A 10283-nucleotide genomic window follows, 5' to 3' on the forward strand; every position below is an offset into this window, starting at 1 on the left:
AAGTAATGGCATTCTCGTAAATACGTTTTTTCTCATAACGTAAAAAAAGGGTACGCTTGGTATCGAAAATATTCTAGTAATAAAAAAAAGATCTGTATCATTCTAGTCAATACACCTAAAATATGTAACATTCTAGTAAACTTCCCTATAAAAAAAAGTATAAAAAAAAGGATATTCCAAAGTTTGATTTGTTTGTGGTATGGTGGTGGAAGAGAAAGCCTGCTGGCCGAAGAGAAATCCGGTCTTTGAGGTGGTTAAGGCGGGTTCCCCTCTAAATCTCTTATCTTTCTCTCTTGATCTTTGGTTCACTTGGATTTGCTCATTGGGTGATCTAGTTTGCTCTGTTAGAACTTTGGGAGGAACTCTCTTATGTGATTACCAACAAAAATTGAGTGAAACACGTGTGTGGGTGAGGATAAACACCTGAGTGTGTGAGGTTTTTAATCTAACTTTACCTTGTTTAAGTTTTCAGGTAACCATGGATAGTGAAGAAGAAAGAAACCGACCCGGAAATTCATATGCCGGATTATCTAACTTGCAAATGCGTGCTCTCAATGATTCTATGTCTAACTTGTTGAATACAGGTTTGGAGGCGATCCATCAGAGGCTTGATGAACTTCAGGGCCGTCCAACTCAGTCACGAACCAGAACCAGACGTGAACATCCAAGGAGGAACAGCTGGTCCGACCTAGAAATCCGAGAAGAGTCTTATGATAATGATCGATCCATCAACCGTCCAAGGAGAGTTCCTAGGCATCAAAACCGAGGTGATGTCAATCCTTTTGGTAGAAATGAAAGAACCAATGATGGCTTGAGTGGTTTGAAATTGAAAATTCCCAAGTTTTGATGGCAAAAATGATCCGGATGCTTTTCTTGAATGGGAAAGAAAAATTGAACTTGTTTTTGATTGTCAAATTTTTTCTGATATTAAAAAGGTTAGACTTGCTGCTGCTGAGTTTACTGGCTATGCTATTAACTGGTATGATCAAGTTGTGACTAGCAGGAGGAGAGCAGGTGAGGCGCTAGTTGATACATGGGATGAGCTTTCCATGCTGATGCGCAGACGCTTTGTTCCCGACCATTACCACCGAGATCTACACCATAAACTCAGGCGTTTGCTTCAAGGTTCTAATTCAGTTGAGGACCTATAACCAGGAGATGGAGACCTTGATGATCAAAGCTGATGTAGAAGAGCCCTTAGACGCCACCATGGCCAGATTTCTTACCGGGCTCAACCGGGACATACAAGACCGCATGGAGCTGGAAGACTATGACAGCATGGAGCAGATGCTACACAAGGCTGTGCTGATCGAGCAACAAGTCAAGAGAAAGGGTCTCACTAAACCGACCTTTGCTTCTAAACCGACCTTTGCTTCCAAGCCAAACTATCAAGACAAGGGTAAGTCTTCTTCCACAACAAATACAGCTTTTAAGACTAATATCCCTGCTCGTGTTGATAGAGAAAAGAAAGAAGAGGCTACAAAACGAACCAGATACATCCAATGCTTTAGGTGTCATGGCCTTGGCCACTATGCCAACCGATGTCCAAACCAAAAGGTGATGGTGCTCTTGGAGAATGGAGAAGTCGAATCTGAAGAAGACAGGGAGGATCTCGGACCAGTGTATGATGATGATGATGGGGAAGAAGCACTTGACTTCCCGGTTCATTGTCCCCTTCTTGTTACTAGGAGGGTCTTGGACGACACCACTGATCCCATCTTTGATGAGGAGGTTGATGGAGTGATCGATGAGTTTTGCTCGACCTTTGTGGAGAGTTATGATCCGATCTATGATGAGAATGTTCTTGATGAGCCGAGCCATGGTTCACTACTGGTTACTAGGTGTGCCTTGAGTGTCCAACCAAAATCCAATGACAAAGAACAAAGGGAGAATCTCTTTCACTCTAGATATCTCATTTCTGATAAAGTTTGTTCTTTAATCATTGATGGAGGTAGTTGCACTAATGTGGCTAGTGACACCCTTGTAAAGAAACTTGGGCTTGTTACTCGGCCTCTTTCTCGTCCTTTCAGGTTGGAGTGGCTCAATGAGGCCGGAGAACAGTATGTGAAGGAGCAAGTCACGGTTCCACTCTCCATTGGCCGATATGAGGATGAGGTTGTGTGCAATGTGCTTCCCATGGATGCTTGCCATGTTCTCTTGGGCCGGCCTTGGCAATTTGACAAGAAGGCAGTGCATGATGGTTTCACAAACCGGCATTCATTTGATCATAAGGGAAAGAAGATCACCTTAGTGCCTTTGTCGCCTTCGGAAGTCCATCAAGACCAGGTCCAACTTAAGAAGAACCGAGACCAAGACTCTAAAGCTGATAAACCTGAGACCAGTACCAGAAACTCCAACTTCTTTGTCAAAGAAAGTCAGGTAAGGAAGTCTCTTTGCTCTCAAAAGCCATTTCTCTTACTGATTTATAAAGAGTCTCTCTTGGCCTCATCTTCTTCTGACCTTGCACCGGAGATTCCGAGTGAGTTTTTAGGTATCTTGCATGATTATTCTGATGTGTCTCCAGAAGAAAATCCCAAAGGATTGCCACCGGTGAGAGGCATTGAGCATCAGATCGATCTCATCCCGGGCGCCTCTCTTCCGAACCGACCAGCGTACCGCACCAATCCGGTCGAGACCAAGGAGCTGGAGAAACAGATCAATGACTTGCTTGAGAGGTGATACATCAGAGAGAGTCTCAGTCCCTGTGCCGTGCCTGATCTACTTGTACCAAAGAAGGATGGCTCCTGGAGGATGTGTCTGGACTGCCGGGCCATAAACAACATCACGGTAAAGTATCGACATCCTATCCCTCGTCTTGATGATATACTTGATGAACTCCATGGTTCTAAGTACTTTTCTAAGATAGATTTGAGAAGTGGCTATCATCAGATTAGGATGAAAGAAGGTGATGAATGGAAAACGGCCTTTAAAACAAAACTAGGTTTGTATGAGTGGCTTGTCATGCCCTTTGGTCTCACTAATGCACCTAGTACTTTCATGCGCCTAATGAATCATGTCTTGAGGTCTTTTATTGGTCATTTTGTTGTGGTTTACTTTGATGACATTTTTATTTACAGCAAAAGCCTTGATGAGCACAAACAGCATTTGAAATCTGTTCTTGAAGTCCTTTGAAAGGAACGTTTGTTTGCTAACCATGGAAAGTGTTCTTTTGGCACAGATCATGTGGTCTTTCTAGGTTTTGTTGTAGGTGCAGATGGCTTGAGAGTGGACGAACAGAAGGTCCAAGCAATCCGGGACTGGCCCTTTCCGACCACCATTGGTGAAGTAAGAAGCTTCCATGGCCTTGCCGGCTTCTGTAGGCGATTTGTTCAAAACTTCAGTACCTTGACCAGCTCAGGAAAAAGCATTCGAAATCCTTAAAGGGAAGTTGACTTACTCCCCTTTACTTGTATTTCCAGATTTTTCTAAAGCTTTTGAAATCGAATGTGATGCTTCTGGTGTTGGTATTGGTGCTGTGTTTATGCAGGATGGAAAACCAGTGGCTTATTTCAGTGAGAAGCTTGGAGGAGCCTGTAAGACCCGATCCTGGATTCCCCAATCCAACCAGACCGCGGCCTCACCAAACAATGAAACCAGTTTCATTTACATATTCAAGTTCAAGTGTTAAATAATTCTAAGTCTTTTTCAGAGTATTGAGGTTCCAACATTCACACTTAAACAATCCAACATCGACTAGGGCAAATAGATATTTCATAGATAATAACCAAGGTTCATACATCATTCATCATCCTAATAAATAGATCACACACTAGAATCGCATAAGTTCACAAGTTGCACAATAGGCTACAATAATTACACAATTTTCAGAATCAACCCAATGGCCGCGGTCCTCATGGTGCTTTTCCCTTACCACGGTCCATTTCTGGTCCTGGATCCAACACAAACAAACACACAATCACAAGGTTAGATTACAAAACAAGAATCAGTTCACATTGCATGGTCGGATCCAATCTAGTCAAGAACAATCATCAAAAATGTCAAATCTGACCCCTTTAAAAAGAGATCCAAATACCAAATAAAATTCATGATAAATCATGACAATTCAGAAGAAAAATATTCCCATAATCAGATTCAAAAGAACCGACTCAGATCATAGTGATCTCGGCCATGAACAGCCCACACAAGAACAAGGGGCTTTCATGGGGATTTGATCAGGCCAAGGCCTTAAGATCGATAGATCCTTCCCTGTAATATCATAAAACAAACCATAGTACAATATATATGAAGAAAACAGAGTAGAAGAAGTCAGAGTAAGGAGTGGCTAATCGATTCAAACCGGCCAGACTCACACGGCCATCATCCGCGGCCTTGTCCGGTTACTCTTGGCCACACCTCTCACCTTAGGAGTTCGGTCTCCAGGGGCGACTTCCTTCTCTTTCTCCTTTGCCTTCTCCTTGTCTTTCTGCCTCAAATCCATCCTCTTGATCACACGCCCAAACACACCAGGAACACTCAAGAACAATATCTTGGATCAAATCGGCCAATCCAAGGTTTGTGTCTCTCTTTCTCTCTTGAATTTTCTCTGTGTTTCTCTCTGTGTGAAAGTGAGTAAAAATCGACCAGAATGGCAGAAATGAGAGAGAGAGGACGACTTAAACTGTCCCCAACCGCCTGGGCGAACAGTTACCAAAAATCACATCCCTTCTTCCCAAAACCGTCCCATAACCGCCCATTGGCGGTTTCTCCCCTTTTCTTCCTTTGACAAATCGATCACTGAGCCTCAGCTCACACTCTGGAAGCTTGCCCACTCCCTGTCCCAAGCCTAAGACCAATTTGGTCTAACCGTCCTGCACCCGGACCATCGGCTCGATCAGTAACCGTCCCGGACTCGTCCACACTGATCCGAACCAGAACGCACCGTTCACCGGATTGAGCTGACCTCCAGCTGTTCCCAGCTGAGTGAGCTAGTCCACTTGTCTGTTTATGGATTTAATCCCTTGACTCCACTTGATCTTTTACCTTTGCCTTTGAGTGAACGAGTTAGTACAGATGGCAAGAGGAAGGTGGACACGATCAAGAAGCTGCATGAACAGGTCCGTGCCAACATTTAAGCCAAGACCGAGGGCTACAAACGACTTGCAGACAAGAAAAGGAAAGAAGTGATCTTCCAGGAAGGTGATATTGTTTGGGTCCACATGAGGAAGGAACGATTCCCGGAACAAAGGAAGTCCAAACTCATGCCCCGGGTCGATGGTCCATTCCAGATTATCAGGAAACTCCATGACAATGCTTACCAGCTTGATCTTCAGGGTAAGTATGATATCTCTTCAAGTTTTAATGTTTCTGATTTATCTCCTTTTTGCGCAGATGATCCGGATTTGTGGTCAAATCCTTTTGAAGAAGGAGGGAATGATAGAACCATGACCTGGACCAGGACGTGGAGCAGACTCAGCATGGTGACCAGGACGATCAGATCAGTCCAACTGAGGTTCAGCCATTCAGCCGTACCAGATCAACGGACAGAGCCGTGTACCGGATCGACCCGCGTGCACCTGGACGTGACCTAAGGATGGATCCACGACCTGATGACCGAATCAGCCAAACCACAGGCATTCTTCCCCGACCCATTTGCCATTCTAGAGCCAACAGTCAAGCCAGAACCCATGATCATCGAGAAGAATCAGATTCCGGACTTAGCCTATCTTTCCTGGCCCGTTTGGGACGTACTGCACGCCCGGATCAGGCTGATCACGACCTTTCCAACCACTTTGATGATTTCATAATGATCGATGCTTACAACTACTCCAAAGGAAGGATACTTAAGCTCTCTGAAGATTTGGGTCGAGCTATCTCTTCATCCGTTCAAAGATCATCGACGATCAACCATGCGGTCAGCCTTACATCCGTCCTTCTCCTTACCGCGGATGACCTGATCACCACAGAATGAACTTGGACATCTTTGTGAATCTGGACCAGTCAACACAAGAATCCGCACCTTGACCAGTCTTTAGTCAAAGTCTTCATTTATAGTTTCAATGTCTTGTTTTCATTCATTTCTATCTTCTATGTTGTCTTTTCCCACAAATGTCTTTATGTTTCTTTGACTCACAAACCTTATAAGTATGTGATGATCCCCCTTAATAAAATCACATCAATTTTCCTTTGCTTCTTTTGAGTCTTCTCTCATTATTCTTTGCTTAGAACATTCATACTTCTCTTGGTGAGGTCATCTCCAAGCGAACCACTTCGTTGTGTTGGACCGGTGCGTCACATCCGGCAACCTTCGAATCTCTGGTAGTATCTTTGGGCTATTCCGCAACCCTTAGTGTCACCCCTCGATCCATCAGTTCTCAATCCTCTCGGATCTGAGTTCATATCAACCTTACCGAAAGAGTGATCCTTATTTTGGTTCTACACCACGAGGGCCAAAATGACCCGAACAGTCCACAGGAAGGGTCAGCGTGCGGAGTCAAAGGACCAACGTGCTGATATGTGTACTTATGGACAGCCACGGACGTCCTGTGTGTGCTGACGGACACACACAGACACACACGAACACACACGGATGTCCTGTGTGTGCTGGCGGACACCCACGGATGTCCTGTGTGTACTGAACAGATAGCCCACGTGGGCCAAAATCACCCAAACAGTCCACGGGAAGGGCCAGGTGCAGAGTCCAAGGACCAACGTGCTGATATGTGTACTGATGGACAGCCACGAACGTCCTGTGTGTGCAGACGGACACACACGGACAGCCACGGACGTCCTTTGTATGCTGACGGGCACACACGGACGTGCTGTGTGTGCTGACGGACACCCACGAACATCCTGTGTGTGCTGACAGACACACATGGACACACACGGACGTCCTGTGTGTGCTGACGGACAGCCACAAACAGCCACGACGTCCTGTGTGTGCTGGCGGACACCCACGGACGTCCTGTGTGTACTGAACAGACAGCCCACGTGGGACAAAATCACCCAAACAGTCCACGGGAAGGGCCAGCGTGCAGAGTCCAAGGACCAACGTTCAGATATGTGTACTGAGGGACAGCCACGGACGTCCTGTGTGTGCTGACGGACACACACGGACAGCCACGGACGTCCTGTGTGTGCTGGCGGAGACCCACAGACGTCCTGTGTGTACTGAACAGACCCCACGTGGGCCTAAATCACCTAACAGTCCACGGGAAGGGTAAGCGTGCTGAGTCCAAGGACCAACGTGCTGATATGTGTACTGATGGACAGCCACGGACGTCCTGTGTGTGCTGACGGACGCACACGGACACACAAGGACACCCACGGACGTCCTGTCTGTGCTGGCGGACGCCCACGGACATCCTGTGTGTACTGAACAGATAGCCCACGTGGGCCAAAATCACCCAAACAGTCCACGGGAAGGGCCAGCGTGCAGAGTCCAAGGACCAATGTCCTGATATGTGTACTGATGGACAGCCACGAATGTCCTGTGTGTGCTGACGAACACACACGGACAGCCACAGACGTCCTGTGTATGCTGACGGACACACACGGACGTCATGTGTTTGCTGACGGACACCCACGGACGTCCTGCGTGCGCTGACAGACACACACGGACGTCCTGTGTGTGCTGACGGACAGCCACAAACAGCCACGGATGTCCTGTGTGTGCTGGCGGACACCCACGGATGTCCTGTGTGTACTGAACAGATAGCCCACGTGGGCCAAAATCACCCAAACAGTCCATGGGAAGGGCCAGCGTGTAGAGTCCAAGGACCAACGTGCTGATATGTGCACTAATGGACAGCCACGAACGTCCTGTGTGTGCAGACGGACACACACGGACAGCCACGGACGTCTTGTGTATGCTGACGGACACACACGGATGTCCTGTGTGTGCTGACGGACACCCACGGACATCATGTGTGTGCTGACAGACACACACGGACACACGCGGACGTCCTGTGTGTGCTGACAGACAGCCACAAACAGCCACGGACGTCCTGTGTGTGCGGGCGGACACCCACGGACGTCCATTGTGTACTGAACAGACTGCCCACGTGGGACAAAATCACCCAAACAGTCCACAGGAAGGGCCAGCGTGCTGAGTCGAAGGACCAACGTTCTGATATGTGTACTGAGGGACAGCCACTGACGTCCCGTATGTGCTGACGGACACACACGGACAGCAACGGACGTCCTGTGTGTGCTGGCGGGACCCAAGGACGTCCTGTCTGTACTGAACAGACAGCCCTTGTAACACCCCGATCCGGCCGACTAGGCCGTGGTCGAAGCCTTACGTCGCTCGGTCCACTTCCTGGCAAAACCTCTTAATTTTTGCCCTTTATTTATAATATCGCCTAAAGGCGAGGGCTAACTTAAACCTTAGCTAAAGATTTCCCTAGTCATTAATAGCATAGATCCTTTCAACAGATACGCAGCAGATTATTCTCTAATTAACCATTGGTCTAAAACCAATCTAGCACTTGTCTGGTCGAATCACCTTAGCCTTGGCCACTGGCCAGTCAATCCTAAACCCAAACCAAGCCATACGATTCTGAGGTTCCATTCCCCTAAACCATTCTATCTAGATCTACATAAGTAAATGCTAGATCATACCTTTGCCACATCTATGGAGCTTATTAGCTCATCGGTCCTCCATTGACTTGAATTGCTCTTGCTTAATAGCTGGAACACGATCACTCAATGATCTTACTTAAGGTCCTTATCTTGACTCCTGCATCAAACAACTCCCCTAGGTACTTAGTCATTCAACCAACCATCCCCACATACATAAGTTACCTTTTAGAAGTCTTCGAAAGGATAAGGATATGTATTTGGCCTATCTCGGCTCAAGCACAATCCGAAATCCTTTTGCCTTATAGGGAATAGTACAAAGTCCATCTTCTGGACTGAAAAAGCTCATGAGATCCTAAGTCAATCAACCAACCATCCTCACATGACTTGGAACTGATGAGTCATCATCTGGCCTGACCGGCCTTGGGACTTAACCCAGACAACATATATGACTTGTTCATACCAACCGATGCATTAATTAATCAGGTTAGTACCGACACCTTGAACCATCATTCAGAGGTCAGGTCGTCCATACTCAACCATGATCAGATCTTACACGGCCTTCCTTGAAAATCACACTTAGGCTCAGTATCTATGGTCTACGACACATAGTACTAGCCCACACACTTCGTCATACACTTAGCCAATCTCGAAGCTATCAACACCAAGGTTGATATCTAGAAGCATCAAATCAATACTCTTACTCCAGCAACGTGAATATCCATACTAGTGTTCGGCCATCGAACCATCGTCATGAAAACATGATCCGACCACTAGACTTGATAAGCCTCGTCCACTTAGCATGTACTGATATAACCGGCCTTCCATTGCCATCATGTGGGTCTACGCCCTACATAAGGCATATGGCGCCTATCCTACTCACCAACCCAAAGTTGATTGTAAGATATCACACTTAGCCTTTTGCGGCTAGAACCATCCAACCGTAGCAGCTGGATCGTCCATAGTCTCGTCTAACCGTTTGGTTAAGATCTAGGTGCGATCGGCCAGTTATAAGTCCGGCCCAAAGGCTCACGGACCTTCTTACCTGATCCGACCCAAAGCCTGGATCCATACCACAGAGTAAGGCCCAAGACCAAAACGGATCAGACCTTGCGACACAACACTCCGGTTAAACTAACCGTCTGTCCGTTCGACTATGCAGCCGCGGACTGTCCACTGGTTTGGCCTAAGCCTTGAACCAATGGTACCGTTTGGAACTCACACCTTTTGGGAACTAGTACCCTTTGGACACACGTGCCTCTTGGCAACTCATGACCCTTGGCAACTCGCACCCATTCAGATGTTCCAACCATTCGACCTAACCGTCCGTAGGGACTGTCTGGTCCGTGCGTGTGTCCGGCCTATGGCCAAAGGACCACGCCTTAACCTACACAAGTCATGAACCATTGTGACTGTTCAGGTTAGGGTTGCAGCCGGTCAGAACAGAACAGAACCGCCCCTATCCAATCGGATCACCCGAGGCCAGTCAGATCATGCGCGCGCCTAACTCATCGGTTATGGACCGCGACCGCATTACTCAACCAGAACCACGGTTATAACCAATCCCAACACATCAACAAGGCCACGCCAATGTACAGGAGGAGTAGAAGAAGAAATAGATGAAAAGAATAAGAAGAATAGGACACAATCCAAACGCCCATGGCTAGACCGGTTCAGACTGTCCGTTGGTCTTAGCCGATGAGTCGGTGGTTACCCCACTGACCCTATCTGACTGAACCACGGGGTTGGAGTCCTTCTCCAGACAT

This window comes from Brassica rapa, unplaced genomic scaffold (assembly GCF_000309985.2).
Source record: "Brassica rapa cultivar Chiifu-401-42 unplaced genomic scaffold, CAAS_Brap_v3.01 Scaffold0476, whole genome shotgun sequence".
Lineage (NCBI taxonomy): Eukaryota > Viridiplantae > Streptophyta > Magnoliopsida > Brassicales > Brassicaceae > Brassica > Brassica rapa.